This window comes from Stegodyphus dumicola, chromosome 12 (genome assembly GCF_044657685.1).
Source record: "Stegodyphus dumicola isolate Sdum_Otavi_A_Nest chromosome 12, ASM4465768v1".
Taxonomy (NCBI): Eukaryota; Metazoa; Arthropoda; class Arachnida; order Araneae; family Eresidae; genus Stegodyphus; species Stegodyphus dumicola.
The window spans coordinates 98897774-98921392 of record NC_140779.1 but is presented as its reverse complement, the minus strand read 5'-3'; the positions used below and the strand labels follow the sequence as shown (position 1 = coordinate 98921392).

Below are 23619 nucleotides of genomic sequence, written 5' to 3'. Positions count from 1 at the left end.
TTCCTTCTTACTTTTTTAAGCAAAAATTTATTAATTAATAAAAAAATGTGAAAGTAAAAATTATCCTTCTTCACATCTTGCGCTCATAAATCATTATGAGAATATCCATTTACAATTATTAAAACCTGAAAAAGCATGTCTGCGATGTTATCGTCATGCGATGATTTGTAGACACTTTTTTACCACGATATTTTCGACGACGATGTTTTTAAACTGCGAAGTTTTTGAACCGCTTTATTTTCGACGACGTTTTGTACCACGATGTTTTAGAACTGCGATGTTTTCTCTTTGCCATGTTTTCTCCCACGATGTTTTTGCCTTGCGTTGTTTTCTCCGCAACGTTTTCGTCCGCGATGTTTTTGCCGCGATGTTATCGGCGAACACCGTTATAATCTTAGCTGTTTTCCTTTGCCGGGGAAAGTATTGCCAGGTAAGGATAATATTGCAGATTTTAGTTAGCATGAAGATGGTCTTGACAGGGATTTCTTGATCATACTATTTGTGATGGCATCAATACCAGAACGTTTCCTTTTCTTGAGTCTTTTGACGGTGGCATAGACTTCTGACGGTAAGGCTGGAATGATGTTGTTTGTGCATGGATTTGTTGAGAAGGTGGAGTGAAACTGGTGAACAAAGTTTTCTATTGTACTGTCATGAATGTTGTTTGTGCGAAATTGAGTTTGTAGATGCTGAGCTAAGAGTTCTGCTTTCTCAATTTCTGTGTAATGGGTCCTTTGAGGGCCTTTAAGGGACGGAGTTTTATTGTAGCATTTCGTGTACTTTTTAATGGCTTTCCACAGTGAGTTATCATCTGTGGTATTGAGGTATCTGGTCCAACTTTGTTGTGCCCGGTGTCTACAGTTTTTATTTTGGAATATTTGTGTCGAAGTTAAATTCCAAAATTTACAGTAGTCATGTATTTTGAGAAAAAGTTTTGCTTGAACATCCTTCTTCAATGCAATCAATTCTTCTTCTGTTTTAATATCGAGATAAAACATATTACAGTTTTAGTGATTCTGTGAGCTGAGGCGAAACGTTCAAATTTTCATTGTCTATGAGGCGAAACGTTCAAATTTTCATTGTCTATGAGGCGAATATTAAAATCTTTTTAATTTTGCAGGTAGTTTGTGTATAACAATATATCGTCTGTTTTACTTTTTTTTTTTTTTTTTTTTTTTGTGTGTGTGTGTGTGTGTGTGTTTTGTTTTTTCGTTTGATTCTGCATTTTACATTTTTATATTGCACTTACTGAATAAAATGTGTATATATGTGTGTGTGTGTGTATTTAACAAATATTCTCTATTCGTATAAAGCTAATATAAATTTTAAATTTAATTAAAAAATTTTAATTGCAAAAAATAAAAATTAAAAATTAATTATTGCTTCGAACTAATTTACAATATCATTTAAATTCTAAGAGCATATGTAAATTAAGTGAACGTATCTAAAACCATGAAAAAATATATAATATTCCATAAAAATAATCTCAAAAACTTTTTTAAGGAATTTTTTAAGACCAAATTAAAAAAGTGAATAATTGTTGAGCAGGCAGGAGACAGACTTATCAAGTGGAAGTTGCCTCCAAACCTAACTCATCAATTATATATTTTAAAAATATTATTGATTTAAAAATATATTAAATAATTTTTATTTATTTCCCCCTTATATGTATTTTAAATGACATTTTCCTTACATAATATAACTGTATATCAATAAATAGTTAATTATCAATTTTATTTGTAATTTTATTTTGCAATCAGTGCGATCTTGAATACAAAATAAAATTTTTTAGCTTTTATATCAATAAACAGTTAATTGTCAGTTTTGTTAATAATTTTATTTTGTGATCAGTGAATGCGGTTTTGATTATGCCGATCAATTGCCGGTGTATATTTTGCCCAGTCGATCTCTTGATAATCATTCACTTCTTTTAGAATTTCATCGGCCCCAGGGGTTAATTCCGACCCCGTTGTGAACCCCTGGTACAAGAGTGACAATTTTCAAGCTTGCATCATTCCGGATTATATTTCCAACAGTCTTATTTTCCTGAATCTGATCTGCCACACCTTCGCCTTATAATTATTTCCTCGAAATTTTTTAACAGCACAGAGAGGTAGCTTATTCTGTATGCCATCTAGATTAAATACCTATCCTCTAGAGGTTTTTTGAAATGCAAGTTAGTTGGAATCAATCCAGACGAGGACAGTAGTCTGTCAATTATAATCTAGATGATGTATAAATACATTAATATCTCTAAGGAAAAGGGAATCAGACATCGTTACTGTGTCCAAATTACTGTCGCACTGCCATTGCCTCAAGGTTTAATACTGACTCACTTATGCATCAGTCATTCACTAAGCAACCGACAGCTCTGTATCTGCGTGTATTTTTCCATTAAATGCAATGCAGGTTGCCTAGTTGCCGAGTAAAATCTCATTAGGGACAGTGGTATAGAATAATTTGACGCATTGATCGTCAGCTGAATATTATTATGCGATTATCTGACAACATTTGCGTATATTTTTTCCCTCACCATGTTACGCGAATGAAACATTTACAGGGCTTAAGTATTGCCATATATTATTCCTGTAAGCTGTTGAGAAATTTTATGCCTCGCGAAACTGAGAGGTTGTAGTCAATTTTTTTAGAGGTTAGAAATCTGGAATTAATTAACACCAAATTATTGAATTGTTATCCTGTTAACAGCTGATGGCGTTTTATCTAATCATTAAAATGCTTCGTATAATGGTTATCAAATATTTTCTTTCTATGTATTTTTCCGTGAAATTTAACGAAAAAGTGAAAATAAATTAATCATCCGATTACCTCAGAACCTGAAATGTGTTACTATGACAATTTTGAATTCCAAATTTTTATGTAAATACAAGTATATAGTTTGTCTATTTATATTAACGTTAAATCTAAATGAATAAAATAAATTTTAAATATGCAAAACCTTCAGTATGTTCGAAAATAATATAACTAAGTGCTAAAGCAGCTTAAATTAAATTTAAATTACATAAATCAGTCAGTTTAGTACTACTTTAGTACTTTTTAAAAATTTTCCTTGATATTTGGAATAGTAAATTTATTGCACGATGGTAATTAATTGACACCGAGTTTTGAATAGACATAGTCCTTTACCCGAACATGGGCACCTCGAAGTCCGAAATTTGAATTTCGAATTTGTTTCTGATTTATTTCATATTTTGCGAATTTAAGCGAATTTGTGCTTAAAAAAACTCAGCGAATTTGAAAGCGAGAAGAGGCAAAAGTGTTCGAAATAAAACGTCTCTATCTCCAGTGCGCCAGGCGCTTGCCATTTGACAAAATGGACTATATTTATCTTTCAATCAGCACTGTGTTGCCACCTCCTCAAACAGAATACTTATTATCTCCAATGCGTGTTGCCATTCAGTAAATCGTAAGATATTTAACTTTCAAATTTAATGTTTCGGTTACTAATTAGCAAGTGATTGAAAAGCAATAAATGCAGTTCTAAAAAATACTTTTTTTTTTCATTTGATTAATTTAAATAAAAATGCATTTAAATTTTTGTCTAATTAGAATATAATAAATCATTTGTATGAAATAGCATTAGCTGAACTCATAAAACATTATATAATTTCTTTTAAAGGGAACTCTTTTAGCCGATGGACACACTCGAGCGGCTTGTCTTCAAAGAAATGTAGCGAATGTAAAAAAAAGTATGGCAACTTGGTAACACTGAATCAGAAATTCTATAGATATGTTGTTTTTAAATATTTTGTGGTTGTGCTCTTCAATTTTATATGGCATAAGTGCAAAGAAAGCGATGATTGATAATAAAGTTAAAAGTGAAAAAAAAAATGTTTTTAGAAGAGTGATTCCAACAGCAGATTGTTAATCTGTGATATTCAACTAGAGCATTAAAAGGATCTTAACAAATCCTCTGCGGCGTCATTCAAATCTGAATCCTTTGAGTTTTTTTTTAAAGCATGAAATACTTCGAATGCCTCACGCATACAGTAAATTAGTTTGTAAATCTTCGTTGGACGTGTGTGTTTAATGTCCTTACGAGATTTACAATTTGGAGCATTCAACTTAATGATTTTTATTTACGGAAGAATTCTACTACCACGCTATCCGTCAAGCTTATCCGCAATTTTATGGTTTGTTGCTCCTACATATGACAGAAACACAAACCAAATTGAAAAGTGAATGCTATTGACCTGTCATTACGACTGATATTGATGGAAATCACCAGTTCACTTTCTGCTGGCTTCACAGATGTTATTTCGAACTTGAATGGGAAGAAGAGATAGCATGATTTTTAATGAGTAGGGATTGTTTTTTTTTTTTTTTTTTTTTTTTTTTTTTTTTTTAAAGTTCTTATGTGACCAGCACATGACCTCCCGCTAGTTCCATATTTTAAATAGCAACGAGTCTTACGTAAAGTATCTTTTCCGGCTAACTAAAGCTAATTTTTTGTCCCCAAAATAGAAGGTCTGGTAATGCGAAGTTTTAGGTTATATTTTATTAAGCAGAATTGGGGCCATATGTAAAATATATTTTCTAAATGTGTAATCAAAATAATAAACTATTTGCATCTTTATTTCTTTTTACTAAAATTGTATTTTATTTAAGCAGTTGAATAATTTATAATTTAATTAGTTTTTATTTAAAGGAAATTAAGTGGTTTTAATGTGTTTAAAACAAATGCTTTGAAACGAATACCATAATTTAAACCTCTTCTTTGGTTCTTTGTACGATGTAAAGGAAGTATTGTAATCGCAAAAAATTCGGAGTATAACATTTCAACCGCACTCGAAACCATTTGAACTATGCTATTGCGTATCATCTGTGCTTGCGGACAGAATAAGGAACTATTTTTGCCAAAAAGGATTGTAAAGTGGATTTAAAAGGGATTCGGAAGAGATTAGCTCTTGACATCTGTACGTACGTTCGCTTGTCAAGAATGAGTAGCCGTAGAACGTTGAAATTTTGTATATGGGACTGCTCTAACATGTAGTTGTGCGCATCACTTTTCGGTTGCAATCGACTCCACCAATCATATATATACATATATATATATTCTCACTCTGTTACCTGGCTCCGTGAGCTTAGATTTTTTTTTTCTTATATGTTAGTAAATTGTGCGTTTACTGCTTTAAAAGTGATTGAATGTGGTTTTTATGTTCCGGTTAAGGATTTTATACCTTTAGTTAATCTGCATACAATATTTGTGGCATTATCAATAATTTAAAAGTTTAATTGGCAAGTCAAGACTAACGAATCGCCATTTGTTTACATTTGAAACTCAGTAGAATAGTGAATTAAGTCAGTTTCTGCACCTTCAGTGGCTTTCTGCCGAGTGGGACCAAAAGTAAACTTTCAGTTTTGTACACCGAAAAATCTGCCTTCTTTCTCGCTGAATGAATTGCTTGCTTTTGCGGAGAAACTCTAATTTTAATTGTAATAACTGCTTTTTTAGCGGTTTTATCTGTATTTGGTCTTTTATGTTTTCTGTATTTTATTTTATAATTTTAACGAAGCTGTTCTGAGATTTTATCTATTTTTGCGTTGCCACGAAGTGAGAACTGAATTAAATGAATGAGAAATATATCTGTAACGAAATTCGAGGAAATAAGTATAAATGAAGTGCAGCGAAAAATGTGTAGAATTAAATAGTCCATGTAAGGAAGTCATGTGGTGTCCACATCAAATTTTGTATTTCTGTAGTATCAACAAATCTAAATTCATTTTGATTTTCACGTATATCTCTGCGATATTTAGGTATCAGTAAACAATGCTCGTTAAATTTTGAAATTACTAAGCTGAATAGTGACTACACTGCATTCCGGGAACAGTAAGAAGTAAAGCAATATGTGTTTCTGAATCTGTTATTTTCTCTTGTGCCTCGTCATCACCAACAGTGCCAGGAAATAACAAGTCCTATTTTTCGTAACATTCTCGCATTACCAGACTTTTGAAGTTTGAGAAATAAAATGTTTTTATAAAAATATTTCTTTTCTAAGGTTTGATATAAATAAATATCATGTCTAGATGTAATAGACATAGCCTTAATATGAGTTGCATTATTTTAAATTAAACTCTTACTTTAGTGATTCTGTATTTTTCTCAGATAATCTGTTAAGATTTCCAAGTAAAGTAACCCCTTCCAATTTTTATATATAGTATAAACACATTTTTATATATTATAAAAAAAAGACTTCCTCTTATGCATTAAAAACAGTTATGGGCTTCAAATAAAATACCATTTTCGGTTATCTAATTTTACCCCAAGTTTAATCGACTCTTTATATGAATGCAGAAGGCTTAATTGCTGAAGACAAATATTTTGGAAGTTTCATATAAGCGTTGTCGTGGACGAAAAAATCGTTGCCCACGTACGCTCAGAGACACAGTTCGAGGGTGTTACCTAAAACGTTCATGCATAAATTCCACAATGACCATTTCCATTCTCCTTATTAAGTTACATTGGCTCGAAGTAGACTTACAGCTACGTATAGCATAATTAATTTGAATGGGAGGGTACGTATATGACTGGCCTGTCCAGTGTGCATAAATGTGTCGGCACCTTTGTGCAAGTTACCCATCGTTCAACAAGGAAGAAGAGTGCCACAACTCGAAAGGTACCCGGCACCCTTATGTATGTAGAAGTATACATAAGAGTATACAGAAAACATGAAGAATGCAACCTTCATCAAGATTCCGGGACTTCCCTTTGAAGACATAGTTAAACAGTCGGCGACTTGAATAAAAGTGCCGCAGCACCCTCATAAAGTTCAGGTTTTACCATGAAGAATGCTACTTTCAGCAAAGTGTCGGGACGCCTTTGTTAAGGTTTAAGTGAGTAGTCATCGATTTCAGTAAAGATGCCAGCAACCATACGAATTTCAGTTTATACCATGATGAATGCAGCCTTCGTCAAAATTCTCAGACGTTCCTTTGAAAATCGAAGTGAACTAAGGAAGCATCTATTTGAGTAAATCCACTAATTTCTAAGAAATTTAGTGTATTTGCAAGTTAGCCATTCTTCATGAAGACATGACATAAGAGGTCCCTGCATTCAGTTTACGACAAGTTCAGTTTACATCAAGAAGAATGCTGTCGTCATAAAAATACAAGAGCACCTCTATAGTTGGGTAGTAATAACTTAAGGTGCTGGCAAACTTACGAAGCTCACCTTTAGAACAATGGAGGAAGCAGCTTCCATCAGTGTGCCTTACCTTCATGACGGTTTTTGTGTTGGTGAAATTCCATTATAAAAATGTTCGCACCTCTACACAAGCAACTCATTGTTTGTTGAGAATACTCCAGCATAAAGATGCCAGCAGTTTATGAAACCGTTACCGTTATTAAGTTATGTTTATTACTTGAAAAAAGCCACTTTCGTCGAGGTACTGGTACCTTTCTAATAGAGCATCTTCATTAAAAGTCTTGGCGAAATATCCCCATGCAGATACGGGTACCTTTATGAAGTTCAATTTATAATTTGGAAACAGCGCCTTTTGTAATGCTACCGGTACTTTAATGGTAGCTTCTGCCTTGGCTAATTGCTTAAGGTGCCGGCATTTTTAGTGGAGGGGCTTAGTTATGGCCATCGGCGCCTCAGGAAATTTCCCGAATTCTTGACAGTCCCATCCGCTTAAGACAATAGTAGGCATGTTTTAGCGGTTATATTTCGATTATAGACTTTCTTTTCCACCAATTTGATGGGACAGTCTTTCACTGGAGTTAGCTATTCTTATCATGTTATGTTTTCCTTATATCTTATAACTTTACACTTGTTCCTTATCCGCCAGGGCTATCCTTTATGATGCAAAATAAATATGTGTATCTGAAAGAAACTTGTCTTGAAGTTAATTCTAAGCGGTCTATCAGAGAAGGAGGAAATGCAGTATTTTCGGACAACTCAGTTCTGTGCATTTCATTATATTCGTGCATGGAAAAAAACAAAGTATTTAATACAGTAGTTTACACTTTTATAAATGCACTTAAAACTATTATAAAGACACAAATTGTTGTAGCATACACAGTGATGAAATGTGGACATGAGAATATTTACGTAAATATTTCCGTATGATTACAGTTAGAGTCAAGACATAAAATTGCCTATAAATATATATGCGTAACAGAATAATGTTTTCGTGCAACATTAACATTTGTTTAGTTAGCAATGGCATCAAGTTATATTTTAGTGCAACTTTAATGATTTTATTCGTATTTAGGGACATAAACATTCCTTAAAGCTATACATTATTCAGTAAATGCAAAAATCTTAAAATTTTGTACCAATTATAAATAATACGGGTTATAAAACACAAGGTCAATATGAAAAGGAGGGGGAGGAGAAGAATACAAAAGAAAATTCAAATGCGCTTACCGGCTGTTTTTAGGGGGGGTAGAGTACTTACGAATTATTTCAGGCTCTTAGCTATACTTTTAATAATGGCTGTACAATGTCTTATGCGACTAAGAGCACGTTCAATTTTTGCTGGTGTTTCTGGGTATGTTGGCACTTTGCTTACATTTCGAAACTTACGACAATTCTTTTACCGGGCGGATGTTGGCTCAGCGGATACAAATTGGCAAATTGCGTCACGATAAACTGCCCGTTACTGTACGCACACATAATGCCTGTTATAAAGAATGAAGAGAAATCTATACCGTGTTATTTGCTAGCATGGAGCAGAAGTGCACCACAGTGAGTCACAGATTAGTATAACTATACATCAGTTATGTCGAAGAGAGATAAATCACATATATGTATGCCGGTGCTTGTCGCCGCTGCTTTATCGCGATGCTGCTGTGAATGAAAAATGATCTTACATGGTAATGTTTGTTGGTCTTGTGAAAATATTAGCATTATATTAGCAAATTTGTTTGTTTCTATGGTCAATTGTCTTGTATGACATCATCCAAGGCAGCAATTTACATGTTCAGTCTTTTTGACGAACCTGTTATTGTGTGAGGATAACTCCGAGCGTTTCCTTAGGTAATCCCTTGGAATATTCCTCTTATAATTGACAGCATTAAAGCGTCTCATACGTGAACTGACTCCATTTCATTCGCGATTAGCCTTGCGTTTCTTCCATGGGCTGTCAGCTGAAACCGTGTAAGTGCATCTTACTCGAAATAACCGGTGTTCTTCCTGCCTTCGCCAAAGACTTCGGCTTATTATGTTTTTAATTGCACCAGAACGCGAGATGCATTAAATGTATTTTCTAAGAAATTTAGTGTATTTAGATGTTTGTTCACTACAGTGATATCTTAATCTGGAAGTCATAAATGTTATCAATGACCAATAATGGCTTTTCGCTGCAGGAAAATTGTTTAAGTTTTTCTTTATATATTGATGGCTGATTTCATTTAATGAAGTCTAAATTTGTCTACCAAGCTTCATTTTATTGTTCACAGAACTTTTCATTGACCTTTTATTCTATACTGGTAAGACACCGATTGTGTAACGAATTGAATAATGCTTTAAATTAAAAGACCAACCAACGTACCAGTGTCCTGTCAAACATTCTACTCTTCTTTTTAATCTCCAATGATCTGTCTTGAATAATTTTGTTATACTAATATTGATATTAATTCTCGTCGAGCGCTCGGAGACTGCTTAATGATCTCTTTCAGATTATTTTTGATGACTTTTATTTTCGGAAACGTTACTAGTAAACATAAATATTGATCAGCTGAGTGCGTCCACACAATGCACATTTTTTCTGGTCACCTTTCTGAATCATATTAACCAAGATGCTGATGTCATTGCTAACGCTGGAAATAATAACTGAAATAGCAATAAATAATAACTAAAGTAAATAAGTCATGCCTTTAAAGTTCATTAACCTCATCTTAACTAACATCAAAACAGTTCGCAGAATGCAAATCATAAAATTACATCATAATAGTAAGGCTTATAACATCCTATTGATTGTATTATTGGAATCTTAAAGTTCGCAGTTTTAAATATATAAAAACAACATCTTACCCATTTTCCAAAATAAAAGTTTTAAAAACTAGGATTCCATTTTAAAATGCTTTATATTTTGTTGACGTCGACAATTTAAAATCAAAGAATAATTAAACTAAACGTTTTGACATTTACGCATTTTTTTCAAACACTGAGTTAGTATTTCTGTGTGTTATTAGTTTATTTAAACTTTGTGAATAAACGTGCTAGATGACCAAAGAAATGAACAAAATTTGGGACCTTTTTATAACTGCAAGCAATTTTTTAGAAGTAAAGATGTCCCGAGCAAATTTGGATCCTCATGAATGAACATTCCAGATTTAAATAGTACAGCAACACTTTAACACCTTATAAGTGTGAACATTGTTCAGATGACTACATCCACGGCACACACATTTTTTTTTTCCTTCGCCTTTTCGAATATAAGATAATATAACTCTTTTCTGTAATGTTATCCAGCCTAAGACAAACTGTAATTTTGATTAGTAGAAAATTAGAGCATTCATTCAAAAGATCATATTTTAGTACTGCTGTTAACTAAATTCATTTAACTTCTAAATGGTTGAATACAAGTACTGGGTCAGTCCATGAATTCGTGCGCATTTTTTGGTAAATTTTTAAATAATATAAAAAAACACAATTTAACATTTTAATCAATTATATATTTTCCTTCATTATCTAGAATGTCTCGCCAGCTTTTTTATGCCATTGCTGTAGAAAGACTCTGGTTTTGATGCAAAAAATCTTGAAAGTTCATTGTGTACATCGTGTTTAGAATTTAATTTTTCTCCCAGTAAAAAAAATTGTAAGACACGAAATAAGTGAAAATCACTTGGGGCAATATCTGGGAAGTAAGCAGGATGTGGCAAAAGCTCCCAATTCACTAATTTTTTTGCAGCGTTGTTCGAGTCGTATGCGGTCTAGCGTTATCATGATGAAACAACACTTTCTTGGTATTCACTAATCGTGGGCGTTTTTTGATCTATTCTGAGTTTAGACGGCAAAGTTGTTCGCTATAAACTTCTGAATTAATCGTTTGATTTGGTTCTAACAGTTCAAAACGTCCTGAACGGGGTTCATCATCAGTGCTGCTTTTTCCAACTTTAAATTTTTTAAACCATTTCTGGGCAGTCCTTACACTAATAGTGTGTTCACCATGTACACTATTAATTTTTATCGCTGCAAACCTGGCAGATTCTCCACACGAAAATAAAAAATGTAGCACAGCACGTTTGTACTGATTATCTATATTCATCTTCTATGGGTACTAAAATGCGTTCGATATTTACGAAAGTTGGTGATGAACTGAATAATATGTTAGTCAAACGATGACAAGTTTCAACAGGTTCAAAACTGTATTGTTTTAATAAATGCGTCATAGCGAATTCCACGCATACTCTTAATGCGCATGAACTTATGGACTGACCCGATAGTAAAAATAACAAGAAAGCGACAATGAATATACATAAAACTTGTAAAATTATTTTGATTTCGATAAAGTATTGTTTTATTATGGTAATGCCTCCGAAGTCTTGCTATTTAGTCTGTGCTCTTTGTATGATATTAATCTTAATAGGCAGCTGTTTAGCTCCATAAATTAAATGTATTATTGCTTTAATGCATTAAAATAATTTGTAGCATTTAGTGCAATACGACCGTTTACTTGTTGCACAGTACCTAATCGCAGAACTAATACGAATGTTTAGGTTAAAATAACACGCAGAATAAGTATTATCAGAAATCAAACAACAAGAAACAGTATATTTGTAAACTTTTCAGGACTAGTTTCGATTATTTAACGTCATTGCATTTTCAATTTATTGCATGTTGATTTGCACTTTGGCAGCTGAGGATGATGGTTCTGTAGTTAAACCATCGAAACCAGTCCTGCAAAATTTACAAATATAACGCTGATTCTTGTTGTTTGACTTCTCTAATAATACGAATGCATTAAATAAATGCTTGATGATGGAACATTTTCCGGGAAATGTCCGAATTAGATTCTCATTTTCTCGCTTCAGTACTAAAAATGTTATCTGGAAGACACCGTGCAAAGCAAATAGATATTGTACCCACAAAAAGGAGGGAAATTTATTAACTTACTTTTCGAGAGACGATATGAACACATAGATTTGATAAACGAAATCGAATGAAGTGGCCTCCCTTTTCCTAATAAAGTTTTCTTTAACTTGAATTTAAATATTGTGATACCTCTTCCGCTAAATGTTTTACTTCTGCTACGTGCATACATGTAGTATCAAGATTTTCGATTTTCTTATGCAAAGAACAATCTTCGAAAAACAACGTTTTTTTTAAGAAGTTTTATGGATTTGGTGCAATGTTTTATTTGACAAAAACCATGGTTTGGTTTGGTGTATTTAATTATAGCAAAGCATACAAGGGTTATCCGCCTAAGAGGAGGGATGCCCTAGTGGAGGACTTTCTGATGAAAATTTGCTTGTATCAAGTTACACATGAGAAAAAACACGAAACCACCAGTGTAACCAGTCCGTTAGCCATGATTCCAACCCTGATCGAACTACCAGTATTCAGAGACTTTACCGCCCAGCCGATGTCGGTCATGACAAAACCATGGCTTAGCAATTTACCTTTCTGATTTTCACGGACAATTTTTAAAAACCTGAAAGAATTTTTCTCAATTGCTTGCCAAGAAGTCGTTGAATTTTTTGGTAAAAAAGAAAGATTTATGTTTATATTGAACATTTCGATTATATTAAACAAATTACCTCTAACTGTGTTTAAGTGGTAAGTATCTTTCAGCATCGACATCTTGGTCACCGTGAACAAAATATTTCTATAATCTTTTCCTTTCTTTGCTTTATTGTTCCTTTCCAATATCAACTGCCCATGTGTGTCTGCCGGTAGCTTTTCTTTTTCGTCGGGAAGACATTAATCCGTTAGGCACCACAGCCTTAGGCTGCATGTCATCTCGACGACGAGAGGTCAAAAGCGATTCGAAAACGGTCAAAATGGATAATTTTTTTTAAATCTGATAACCGAATTTTTTTGTGATTACAATACTTCCTATACTTCGTGCAAGGAAGTAAAAAACAATTTTATGTAAAATACGAAATTTTTTTTTTACATATTTTCCCCGAACTTAATAATTAAGAAAATTTTATACTTCTTATAAAAATATAAAACCTCTGCGTCCCGTAGACTAATTTGACCAAGATATTTCGCATTAAATTCGGGAATCATACTTAGGCAAACTGAAGAGTGAGATTTTTGCATATGTATGCGTCTACAAATAAAACACAAGTGTTGAAAAAGATTTCTGATATTAAAAAATTAAGTGAGGAGCATTTCTGTGCGGACCATGAAAAGTGTATTGACCATGTATTTTCATTACCATGAAAAGTGTATTGATCAATGTATTTTTTTAGTCCAAAGGAGCAATTTGCTCAGAAGGGGTCTTAATTTCGTTTTGGCATTTTGCGTCGTCCACTATAAAACGGCGTTTCTATTTTCAAATTGTTACCACCAAATATTAGAGCCCTGCATTATATTTACAGAAATTAAATAATGAAGAGTTTGCATGAATGTATGTATGTTTGTCGCATTATTAAAAAACAGCGGTATCTGGAGAGACATCAAATTTTGAATAGTCCTCGAATATGGGCATCTGGAAGCCAAAATCTGTATTTTGTTTTACAATCTATTTCATATCTTGTAAAAATTTAGCGAATTTTTAATTAACGATTTCAAAGCGATCTATGTCAACACTGTACAGAGTACCGAAAAAAACATAAAACATTTTTATCTCTAGCGGGTGAGACTGTGTGTCGGAAATTCTAAAAATATGCTCTTTTTAAATATTTTGGGATATTGCTGTTGAATTGAATTTTATGGTTTAAGTGCGAAGATATTTAATAAATAATAACTTAAAAACGTTAAAAAACGCGTGGCCCTTTGGGCGTAATATAAAACTTGAAGGCTTTCAGATTTGTTTATTTATTTATTCTTTTCAAAACGGAAATCTTATTCACAGAAATTTGTAGAATTTATGCTCTATTTTCTAGAACATGACAGACTTCACCTTTGACCCGCAGCGACTTGCTATATTATTTGCGTAAATTTAAAAAAGGAAAAATACACTTAATGAATTTTTGGTATAATTATCTGGTTGGGGTTCGTAAGTAAAAAAAATTTCTTGAGAATATTAATAGTGTATTTTTATACTTTGAAAACTTATAAATTTTTTGTGTGAAAATTCTATTTAAGTCTGTGAAGCAAGTATTGCAGTGCGAGAACAAGATAAGAGCTAAAACACTTAATGTATAAAATCTCTATCGCGAAAAAATATAACGAAGGAAACGCGATAACAACTAAAAACCTGTGTTGCCAAAAATTTAAAATAAGAAGAAAGGGTGATAGTAAATAAAAACTTTCTTGTATAAAATCTCTGTCGCCAAAAAATATAATGAAGAAGAAGAGATAAGAACTAAAATCTTTCTTATATAAAATATATATCGCCAAAAACATAATGAAGAAAAGAGATAAGAACTAAAATCTTTCTTGTATAAAATATAATTGCCAAAAAAATTAATGAAGAAAATGAGATAAGAACTAAAATCTTTTTTACATAAAATATATATTGCCAAAAAATATGATGGAGAAACTAAAAACCAGAACTAAAAACTTTCCTGTATAAAATTCCATATTGGCAAAAAATATAACGTAAGAAAGTTACTTCAGATTAATTGATCGGTTTTATTGCTGAGAGATCGCTGATAAGCGAGTTATGTGTCCGTATGTGACTTTTATTTTAAATTGAATCCAATTACCCGAGAGAGTTGTTGTTGAATGATCAGATTAAACGTCACATATCTTATGTATTTATATTGTATCTGACATTTTGAATCGAATCCAGTTATAGATAGATGACACTGAGCCGTGAGATTAGACATGTGTCTTGTATATGTGCGTGTGTCATTTCAAAATCGTATCAAAATATAGATGCGTGTAATTGAGCCATTATATTCAGCACCGTATACCTATATATAGTTTTTTAATTCATTGCATCGTATTACCATGTAGTTCTTAGATGGTTTCGCTTTGTTGTAGTCTTGAAAAACGTGATCCTCTTTGCGTGTATTCTTTTTGTGTATGTGTAAATTATCCAGCAGTATTCTTACTAAGCACAGAGAAAGCGAAATTGAATGACCATTGTCCGAGAACCTATACGAATGTATTAAATAAATGCTATCTTTGTTGCGTTATTTTTCTTCATGTACGGTACGGGTTCGTCGATTTGGAGTGAATAACGACGACACTTGATGAAGTATCGAAACACAATTTCTTAGCCAGTATTATTCAAGACAGCCCCAATAACACGTTTACAGTCGTCGAAGAACTACTATAAACAGACTGAAACGATGAGAGACACAGCCTTCAGGTTATCAGGCTATAACGGTGGAGACAGCTTCACTGCAGAGCACCAGAGTACAGCTCCCGACTCTCCTCGGTCGTTCTCGGAACTCCACGTACTCTCGAGATTCTTCACGCTACAATTTGCGATGCACTCGACGATACGCTAGAGTACAGCTCTCGACTCCTCGGTTCAGTCGTTTCCGGAGCTCAACACACTCTAAGATCAAACTCGACGATGCACTAACTCGCGATACACTAAGAAACTCTTTCGGTGTACTCGATGACCAACTCGACATTCACTGACTGACTAATCAACTCGATGGACTTTCATTAATTCACTGTCCGCTTACCAGCAGGGTTTATATAACTTTTGAACTGTTCGAGAACATTCTGGACTAAACCAGTAAGAATTCTTTCCAGAAGGTTCTCCATCTGTCAATGGCATATCGCTAATTCTGTCGCCAAATTGGCTATTTCTCGCCAAATGTGGCAACCCTACTTTTCCTTGCCATTTTCTGGCAACCGTAAACCTGCTTTGCGGTGAAGCTATCTTACCGCGCCTGAACATTTCGTAACATTATGTTCCTGAAAACTAATTTTTAAAATGAGCTTCGAAAACATTGGATAGTTTTTGGGAAATAGTTTAGTCGGTAATTTTTTTTTTCCCCATAAAGAAACGTTTAAGCCTTTATTGCTGCAGAAAGCCTACAAAAGGGAAATATTTGTGTCATCTGCTGTGTTCATAATTATCTTATATATTACGTTCATTACCGAAACCTATAGAAATGTACTTATAGAAAGAGAATATTTCAAGAAAATTGCACTGTTAAATGTGTTCTTAAAAATTACCTATATAACCATGGTTCCAATTTAAGAAATACTGAGTGGTCATAAAAAAACTTCCCCAATAAATGAACCCCTAGTGAACTATGTGCTCAACCAATAGAAAGGAAATTTCGGATACTGTTACTATTTGAAAGTATGCGCTGGAGATTGGGATGATTTAAAACAAAGAGTTCACACGGTTCCAGTTACAGTGAAAAATTTCGAAATTTTCGAATGACAATATCCATTTTTTTTTTTTTTACTGCACAAACTGGTCAACGGATTGAAAAACCATAAATGGCGTTGGAACGATACACATATGACGAAAATTGCCGGCGTAAAACATTTGCAAAGAAGGGTCTTGTAAAGGATCAATGACAACAGAAGAGAGGAAACAGGGGAAGGAAAAAAAAAAATTTTAATTGGAATTACAAGTTTTCAAAGTGCCAACCTTCGCAGGCGGTAACACATTGCATACAGGAAATTGTTGGCAACAGTGACGAATCTATCACCGCAGGAGGAATCTGTACAACTTCACGTTTTATGTAATCTTTCACTTCTGACAAATCTCTGAAAACTTGTAATTCCAATAAAATAATTTTTCCTCTCCTAGTTTGTGTTGTCACTGGTCCTTTACAGTGCTTCTCATTGCAAACGTTTTAACCCGGTTATTTTTGTCATGCGTGTATCGTTCCAACGCCATTTATGGTTTTTCAATGTGCTGATCAATTTGTGCAGGAAAAAAGGTGAGCATTGCCATTCGAAAATTTCGAATTTTTCCACTGTAACCATAATCGTAAGAGCTCTGTTGTTTTGAATTATCACAATATCGAGCGCGTACTTTCAGATGACAATATCTGAAATTTCATTTCGATTGGTTGAGTGGATAGGTCGCTAGGTGCTCATATATCGGGCGAAATTTTTTATGACCACCCTGTATATCAAATAATGTAGACATCTGGCATACAGTAAATGTGGCATTCAAAATTGATCATGTGATCCATGTTTTTTGCATCGAAACTTTTCAATAAAAGTATATGAAGTTTTTGTTTGAGCCCCTCTGAAAAAAAAAGGTAAACGAGGAAAATTGTTTTCTGAATAAACCTTTGAAAGAAATATATGCAGTAAACAAATAAATAAATTAAAGTTCTCCCTGATACAGTTTAAATTATCTATTTCAAGAATAGTAATAGCTTTTTCTGAACTGCATTATTTCGAGACCAATCCGGGTCATATATCTGGTGACGTAAATGGAACTAAAACAGTCAATAATAATTTTACAGCATTATTAATTATTTAATCAAATGCATTGAAACTAATTCTGAATTATGATTCCATTTTGAACAGAAGACATTTGCTTTCTGCACTTCAGCATAGATAGACTGCTGTTTGCTGCTTCTCTTTTTACCGTAAAGTTATCTAAAATGTAAGTGGTTTTGAAAAGGCACGAATATTGAGTGTGCCAGTTTTCTTAGTGGCCGCAAAATGTTTACCTAAATAAGAACAAATATTTAATCTGCCTCGATTGCCAAGTTTCTCTTCGTTACGGATCAACAGCTACGAAATTCAGTATTACTACAAATTGCATATTTCTAGCATTACATCTAATTTTCACACATGTATACTTCTTCATTACACACACATGTATATTTACGTGTATATATATATATATTATACAGGGTGATTCAGAATTCATCATCAATATTTGGTGGGAAGGTAGGGAATAGGAAAAGAAGAAGATTTCACATAGGAAAGTATGGGCGAGACGAACGCGTGATGGTATAGAGGACGCTGTATGTACACAACTTCCATACATAAGCACAGATGGTTGACGTGTGCAGCCAGTCGTCATTTGACTAGGTGATTTTCCAGAAGTCACATGAAACCGGTATACGTAGAATGAACTTGCAGATATGCATGTAAATGCCAGGCATATTCCAGAAAGTCCGGTTGTCCATACAACGCCGTTGTGAATCATATATTTTAGCACATGGTCAGCAGTTCGAGCACCTCTTGTAAGTTTGTAAAACCGATGAAAAGAAATGTTACATGTAAGATAATATTTTTTTTTTTTCCTTACTACTTCCTTTTTATGTGTTCTTTCCATTATTGAACTGGTGTCATTTTGCCCTACTAGATGGCATATGCGCCCATGCATTCCTATGTGAAATCTCCTTCTTTTCCTATTCCCTACCTCCCACCAAATATTGATGATGAATTCTGAATAACCCTGCATATATATAATAGAGCGAACTTGAAAATATCGATGGCGTATAATGTTGATCCATATTGAAAAGCAAACTTGGCAAAAGCAAATATTGAAAAACAAAACTTCATCTTTATTCTGCAAAATTTAGAAAAAGGTTAAAAGAAAATTCCTAGTTCGTACGCTAAAAGGTTGCTTAGATACTGTGGTTCCGTGAAAATATTAACATAAGTAAAGTATGGGCATAGGAAACTCAGTTATTCAATTTAAAGTGCAATGAAATGTGTAATAAAGATTAAACAAACAATTTAAACACTTGAATATTTACAAATAAAATTCAATACTAATTGTAAGCAATATGCTGATCAAAGTAAGGCATATTTTAAACATTAGAATTAAAGTGCGACAAATGACTTAAGCAAAAATACAAAAACAAAAAAGCTGTAAATGGTAGATTAGCCCAATTCGAATCTCATTAAGGCTCTTCAGGGAAAGTTATTTTTAATGATTTTCGAATCCAGCTAACTCCATATCGCGTTTCGCCAAAACAGACAATTGAAACTATAATATATATATGTACATACGCATGCACATTAGTTCGATTCCAATTAGTTCGAAAGATTTTGACCGAACTAAGCAGCTGCCTCAGTTATTCAATTTAAAAGGTAAATCAGTAGGGGAAAATGATATTTTACTTTTTTATAAGTTTATGTTAGTAATTAAAGTTAATTGACGAACAAAGAAAAGAAAAGTGTTCATCTAACAATGAGAATGTTTGTAGTATCTTATCACTATGGTACCAACTTAATAAATCATATTTCGTGTGAGCACATCCATCAGATACTTTCATTCTTACCACAAAAATAGAACTAGAATAATTTAGAAAACAAACTTATGATTTTGATTTATTCAATTTAGTGAAGAAATATGCATATACTTGTCTGCATTTCCCAGCAAGAGTTTGAGCTGAAACTTTATGGAGCGTACACTGTCGTCGACTTTAAATTCACTGCAAGTCTTTTTTTTCCCCAAAGGCATAGCTTTCTAATTCAGACAGAAGGATTGCCTGATTCCAATTAGTTCGAAAGACTTTGACCAAACTAAGCAGCTGCCTCAGTTATTCAATTTAAAAGGTAAATCAGTAGGGAAAAATGATGTTTTACTTTTTTATAAGTTTATGTTAGTAATTAAAGTTAATTGACGAACAAAGAAAAGAAAAGTGTTCATCTAACAATGAGAATGTTTGTAGTATCTTATCACTATGGTACCAACTTAATAAATCATATTTCGTGTGAGCACATCCATCAGATACTTTCATTCTTACCACAAAAATAGAACTAGAATAATTTAGAAAACAAACTTATGATTTTGATTTATTCAATTTAGTGAAGAAATATGCATATACTTGTCTGCATTTCCCAGCAAGAGTTTGAGCTGAAACTTTATGGAGCGTACACTGTCGTCGACTTTTAATTCACTGCAAGTCTTTTTTTTCCCCAAAGGCATAGCTTTCTAATTCAGACAGAAGGATTGCCTGATTCCAATTAGTTCGAAAGACTTTGACCAAACTAAGCAGCTGCCTCAGTTATTCAATTTAAAAGGTAAATCAGTAGGGAAAAATGATGTTTTACTTTTTTATAAGTTTATGTTAGTAATTAAAGTTAATTGACGAACAAAGAAAATAAAAGTGTTCATCTAACAATGAGAATGTTTGTAGTATCTTATCACTATGGTACCAACTTAATGAATCATATTCCGTGTGAGCACATCCATCAGATACTTTCATTCTTACCACAAAAATAGAACTAGAATAATTTAGAAAACAAACTTATGATTTTGATTTATTCAATTTAGTGAAGAAATATGCATATACTTGTCTGCATTTCCCAGCAAGAGTTTGAGCTCAAATTTTATGGAGCGTACACTGTCGTCGACTTTTAATTCACTGCAAGTCTTTTTTTCCCCAAAGGCATAGCTTTCTAATTCAGACAGAGGGATTGCCTGATTTTCTTCACGGTTGTTTAGTGCTGCCATGACAGCTACACACTCGTGGCATCCAACATAACTTCAGCTCGAAATACATAAATACATCGTCGTCAGTTCCCCATCCGATCCATTATCATTTCTGGTGCCTTAATAGAATTGTTTTCATCAATTTCATCTTCGCAGTCTTCACTGTCACGGTCGTGTTCGATCTACTATCGGTGTTTCAAATTCCTCCTAGTTCCTACTCATTGCAATTCTGAAATAGCTGCAAACTTATTTTCAACCACTTCAGGTATTTTCATGGATGAAGTCACAATGAGAAAAATAATTGTAAACGACCTTGCGGTTTTTTTTTTTTTTTTTTTTTCCCTGCTGTTGGTGTTTACTTTGGAAATATTTGTCCTTAGAAATAACATTTTTGGTTGGGAATAAGTGCATGCACTTTGCCTGCAAAAATATTTACCTGGCCTATATTTTCGCAGCCGTTGGTCGTAGACATATATTTACAGTTACAAAAATGTTTTAAAAGACACAAAGGTTTATATTTTGATGTTTTAAATTTAAAGAAATCCTTTTTACAAAAATTAGGAAAGCTTAACTTTACCTTCTTCCGGTCCCCATATTTATATGCAGAAAAAATTCGTACTCGTTGTACGATTACGGGAGTTTGACTCCCGTAAGACAAAAATTGATCGAGATTTTTGGTATAGAAATCTTAAATCTTATTCAGCTGCACACATACTAAAGATCGAAATGTTTTTGTACGTAACTAAAAATAAAATATCGTTTAGTAAAAAATTTCTGATGTTAACAAAATACGAACACTTCTGTGAAGATTATTGTGAAAATGTTAATCAATATATATAAAGAGAGAGATTAGAAGGATAGATAGACGGATGGTGGTCGTGGTGAGCACTTCTATGAAGATTATTGCGAAAATATTGATCAATATATAGATAGATAGATTAGAAGTGTAGCTAGATAGTAGGGGGACCAGAAAGTAATGTCGTTTCTGCGCATGCCGACAACAACATGCTAAGGGCAGAAGTGGAAGCAAATCCATGTCAAACACTCTTAACCAACCTTGGTCGACCATCAAAGAACATTTAAAGCAGAATGGAAAAATAAGCAAAGCAGGTGTTTGAATTCCCCATAATCTGTCCGAAAAGAACAAAGCCAACCTATCGATCACATGCAACGTATTGCTTCAACGGCACCATACAGAACTGTTTTCTGATCGTTTTATTAGTGGAGACAAAAAAAAAAAAAAAAAAAAGTCCTATATGATAATCCAAAACTCAAAAGGCAGTTTTAATAGAGGTTACAAAGGGTTTACATCCCGAAAAGGCGCTTCCGGGTGTTTGATGGAGTATTCGCGGAATTGTTTATTTTAAATTGCTGAAACCTGGACAAACTGTTAATGCAGACCTTTATTGTGAACAATTGGATGGAGTGAACCAATCTTTAATCGAAAAATATCAATTGTCAACAGAAAAGGCGTTATTCTGCAACACGACAGTGCAAGACCGCACTGTGCAAGACGAACACTGGAAAAAAAATAATGAATTGGGGTGGGAGGTACTGCCATACTCACCCACCATACTCGGCCGATATCGCAGCACTGGATTTCTATTTATTCGGATCCCTACAACATTTTCTTAGTGGCAGAAAATTTGAAAATTTGGATGATGTCCTCTCGAGATATTTTTACTCAAAAACCAATTGATTTTTATCGGTCCAGGATTGAAAATCTGCACATTAGATGGCAAAAGGTTGTTGATAACGAGGGTGATTATATTATTTATTAAAAATAAAAACTTGTTAAAAATGTATTCGTTTGAATTTAGTGTAAGAAAGCGACATTACTTTCCGGTCCCCCTATTAGGTGGTGGTGATAGTAGATATTTTTGGCACAAAACCGGAAAAGTTAAAATGCGCCAAAGATAGATCAGTTGATAGATAGATATACATATGTATGTAATATAATCTGTGTCGGGGTTTCCCCGCTTAGGTTCAAATCCTGTCGACTAAAATCTGTAATATCTTGATGATTGGAAGGAAGCTACAATGCACTGGAGATGGTATATTCCCATATTTAAGAGTGCCCCCAGGATGTGCACCTAGTGACTAAATGCATAAGATTGCTAAACATTGAAACTTCAAACAGGTCTGGGCACCATCCCAGGCGAATGGGCTAGTTGCATGATTGGTTTTCATGGCAAATTGGCTCGCATTCACGTTACACATAGGGAAAAACTATGTGTAACGTGAATGCGAGCCAATTTGCCTTACAGGTCTTCCACGAAAGCTTCCCTTTGCAGATAGCCCTCGTATGCTTTGCTATACTTAAATAACTTAACGTACATCTCGAAGAATTTTACTACCAGCGTATAGGCTGATTGTGTATTTTTGTGTTTCTTTCTGCGTGTAGCATAAATATGAGCAAAGAGTCCTTCTATCTCGTAGGCAAATATCCTTCGTATGGTTTGTGATATTGATCGAGTCTCAGATGAATATTTCTCAAACATTAGAATGTTAATATTAAATAGCTGTAAGGAATCAAAATCATTTTCTTTAAAAATTTGTTATAACTACATACCCCATTTTTTAATTTAAGTCTAAAATTTTAGGAATCTTTGTACCATGATACTCGATCAACATGGCGTTGATTTCCAATGTTAAAGCCTGCAGTTTTGTTGTTGTTAATGTTTTTTGATAATTTTCTTGCATGTTTAAACACTCTTATGCAATTCTTTTCTGTCAAATGTACAGATTTATGCGATATTAACATTGCAAATCTTCCTTTCATGAATATCGTAAATTATGTATCTGTGCAAATATTCTCAAATATAACCATTCCTATACATTTTACCTTTTCTTCTGAACTGAGAAAGGTAGCATTTCATTGTTTACTCTATAAGCGTTTTTATCTCAAAAGAGCGGTTAATGTTGAAACACGATTTTGAATTGTTTCACTTTTCATTCGAGTCTGTTGCCATTAGGAAAAAACGTAAGATATTATTCTTTCGTATGCAGTCTGTCTGTTATTGATTTACAAACTAAACTGCTTAAAAGTAGTAGATGCAGTTCGTCAAAATATTATTTTTAAAAAACTTTTTAATCGTATAGTAGGAGTCTACTTGGTTGCTCCATTTTCTGTTATGTAGACATGCAAGATCTACATTTATAGCTTTTAAATAAGTAAGTATATATTTTCACTACTAGTACA

At 33.4% G+C, this 23619-nt stretch overlaps 1 protein-coding gene across 15 annotated transcripts in view; it reads left to right on the top strand.

Annotated features, from left to right (window-relative positions):
* Positions 1-23619, top strand: part of Sin1 (SAPK-interacting protein 1) — a 323009-nt gene that overhangs the window by 162191 nt on the left and 137199 nt on the right. The window lies entirely within an intron of this gene.